The sequence below is a fragment of the Coregonus clupeaformis genome, chromosome 17, assembly GCF_020615455.1.
Source record: "Coregonus clupeaformis isolate EN_2021a chromosome 17, ASM2061545v1, whole genome shotgun sequence".
In the NCBI taxonomy this organism is placed as follows: domain Eukaryota; kingdom Metazoa; phylum Chordata; class Actinopteri; order Salmoniformes; family Salmonidae; genus Coregonus; species Coregonus clupeaformis.
This window is the reverse complement of record NC_059208.1, coordinates 23090729-23094319: the sequence shown is the minus strand read 5'-3', so window position 1 is coordinate 23094319 and position 3591 is coordinate 23090729. Positions and strand designations below refer to the sequence as shown.

Genomic DNA, 3591 nt, shown 5'->3' with positions numbered 1-3591 from the left:
GCGGGATATCCCTCCTGACAAGCTGCAGAATGCAGCCAATTTATGCATCCAGCCTCATCCATCCTTATCCAGCCTCATGCAGTCCTGTGAGCGACAGGTAATCAATACGGACTGGCTGGGGAGAGGAGTGAGCTCACAGTCCGGCCATGACACACTCTCAGTTTGTGTAGGTGACGATGAGTATGTGTACCTTAGGTGTGTGTGTGGGGGGTGTGTTTGGGAGTGTTTGTGTGTGCGTGCATGGTTGTGTGTGTGTGTGTGCGTGTGTGTGTGTACTCTCTGAAGTGAGACAACAGAGCCAAGCGGTATCCTCAGAGGTTTCAGAAAACACATCGCACAAACAGAGTGGCTGCTTAGCGACTGGATATCAGTAAACAATACAACGACGAGGCTTGAGATGAATGCTGATTAGATAGAAAAAACTGCTGAAGGAGCACATTAATCATTTGTAATATAACATCGCTATTATTGCTTCCCTTAATTGGTTTTCCCTCTGCTTTGAATCGCAATGGAAAGCAAAGGATGACTTAGAAGAGTGTGAGGGAAGATCGTATCTGTGTGTTTCTGTATGAGAGAGTGTATCCATGTGTGTGTGTGTGTGTGTGTGTGTGTGTGTGTGTGTGTGTGTGTGTGTGTGTGTGTGTGAAAAAGAGAGACAGAGTGCATGTGCAAGTGTGTTTATGTGTGAGTGTGTGTTTGTGTGCCTGTGTGTGTGGTGGTATCTATGAATGTGTGTGTGTGTGTGTGTGCAAGATTGTGGGAGTGTATCTTTGTGTGAGTGTGAAGAGTAATTTCCCCAGCCCAATCTGAGGAAGCACGATCTGTAATTACCCACACCACTCAGACTCTCTCATGCAGCTCTAACGTAAAGAGAAAAAGGCGATAAACGCAGTTCTGCAGCTCTCCCTAGTCTCCCACTCAGAGCTCCAGGGAAAATAAGATGAACCCCAGCTGCTGTGGTTCAAAGCCACTGGACAGGCAGGAGGCAGACGAGAGGCAGGCTCTGTGGACAACCATGTAGCACTGTGTGTGTGCGTGCATGTGTGTGCATGTACACAGTGAGCAAAGCAGGACTCCTCAACAGGCCCCAGCAGTGCTCACTCTCTAGGCTGACATGCCGGTGAACCAACAGGGTCAGCGACCCCCACATCACAGCAGAGATAGAGTGCAGAGGAGAAAGAGTTGGCCTGTGTATGCTGGCTGAGGGTGAGTGGGGTGTAGTCTGACTGGCACGAGGACTGGCACAGCTATAGTTGTGGGATGGGACAGACTATGTAGAGTGTATTTGACCAGAAGTAGTGTTAAGTAGTGTGCAGTTGAAATAATACAGCTCTTGCTATAGTCGGCCTTGTACATGACACAACACATAGACAACACATGCTTCTTGTCTTTCCCAACATTGTCTTTTATATCTCTCTCTTTCTCTCTCTCTCTCATTCTCTCTACCTCTTTCTTTCTCTCTACCTCATTCTCTCTCTCGCACGCACGGCACACACACACACACACACACACACACACACACACACACGTCTTTAATTTCACTGACAGCATGAGTGCCATTAATATTCTGGGTTCATGGATGAGAGTAAAACACTGTGATGCCTCTGATATTGTCAACCCTTAACATCTTCCCCTTGTTTGGGTGTTTGCCAAGAGCCAGAGGGCTCTTGACTTACAGGGCAGAGGTAATTCACAGAGTACCATAGAGTGTAGCTCTCACACTGAGCTGGTCAAGTAGGAACATTAGAAGAAGTCAAGAACCCACATGAAACAATTGTGTAGTTTACTATACTGTAGTATTCCTGTATAGTTTTTTGCGGACTGTAGTATACTATGGTATTTACAGTTCACTATTTTATTTATTAAACTTTTATTTAGTCAGGGAGTCATGCTGACACCACAGTCTTTTTTGCAGATGAGCCCTGCACGGACACATCAATAAACAACAATTACACTATACAGTACACTACTGTTCAAAAGTTTGGGGTCACTTCGAAATGTCCTTGTTTTCCATGAAAACATACATGAAATGAGTTTGAATAGGAAATATAGCAAAATGCATAGGAAATGTAGTCATTGACAAGGTTAGAAATAATGATTTTTAATAGAAATAATAATTGTGTCCTTCAAACTTTGCTTTCGTCAAAGAATCCTCCATTTGCAGCAATAGGCTCTATGCACGCATCACTTCCGCATTGGCGTAAGGATGCTTGGGCATTTCCGGTTACCGGAAAATAAACATTAGACAGTGACAGTAGACCGTTATGATGGCAGAGATGAAGTTTACAAGGTGTTTGCTGGAGTTGCCTAAAGTATCTGTTAATGATATACGGAGGGTCGTCCGGACATCCAGTACGACACCACGTAGCAAACTGGATAAAGGCTTCAAATTTTACGTTTCTTATTTTCTTTGCAACTTTGAAGGTAATATGCTAACGCTAGCTAGCCTGAGCTAGAAGCCTTGCTTTGGTGTTGTCACGAGTTACAAAGCCAGAACCCAGAAGCAGACCAGGACAAGGTAAGTTGAAACGAAGGTGAGTGTTTATTTACAAGTTCAAGAGTGATGCTGAATAATCCAGGGAACAGAGCGGGCGGCGTTGATTAGTTGTTGGGGGTGCAGTGGTTGATCCGATCATGGCTCGGCAGCCGCCGACCACCAGGCAGAGGTTGGATGAAGGTTCCGGACGAGTGACTGCAGATGGAACAAAACGGAGGTAAGTAAACAACAAATCAACAAAGTGCAAAACAACAAAACTAACGCTAGAAGCTCTACGACTGATACTCTGGTAAACCTACTGTTCATGGCTAACGATCCGGCAGGGAATGGATGTTAGGCCAGAGCCTAAGAAGGGTGATGATCAGGACCAGGTGTGCAGATTGCTGATGGGATGCAGGTGCGGAAATCAAGAGAGCTCCCCGGAGCGTTCCAGAACCCTCGGGAAACTGGAGATCACGAGCAGAAAAACTAGTCCACAGACAGGACCCGACTCAGACTGCCGGGATCGTTACAGGTGTTTTAAGTCACGACTCCGTCCTGCTTCAGGTTAATCATGCTTTAAATAAAGTTTAATCATGTGTATATACCTCTCACTTCATGTGTTTGTACTTTTATGAAAGTATCAGGTAAAAACAGGGCTACAAATGAGATCTCTGTGAGAGCCCACTGCTACCGCTCAATTAAGAAACTAAAGCCACCACACCAGCTGAGAGTAGGACTAGATTAAGTGACACGTTCAAAGTTCTGTTGAACTTGAACAAGGTTCCGTTCAACACATGTTTTACTCGTTTAATGTTACCACAGCTTTGATTGCCATTGCTAAGAGAACACTTTAGAACTTTTGTGGTTTTCACGATAGCTGAACAGTGGTAGCCTAATACAGACCAGGGTAGCTGAGTGGGAATTATCATGCTTTGTTGTTGGGTCTGTTGTAAACAAATTGGAGTTTGGTTTGAAATGTAAACAATAATGAGATTACTACTTTTTCCTGACTTGATGACTGCAATGACGGTAACATATTCCACTCAGCTATTCTTCAAACTGCTGATGTTCTACTCAAAACTGTCCTGTCATCTTTACTTCTTTCTTTATAA

At 44.5% G+C, this 3591-nt stretch overlaps 1 long non-coding RNA gene across 1 annotated transcript; it reads left to right on the top strand.

Moving 5' to 3' along the window:
- Window positions 1-2429: 2429 nt before the first annotated feature.
- LOC121585728 lies at window positions 2430-3079 on the top strand. The gene is made up of 2 exons (XR_006003893.1): window positions 2430-2469; window positions 3012-3079. It is a non-coding gene; the product is annotated as an uncharacterized LOC121585728 (long non-coding RNA).
- The last annotated feature ends 512 nt before the right edge of the window (window positions 3080-3591 follow it).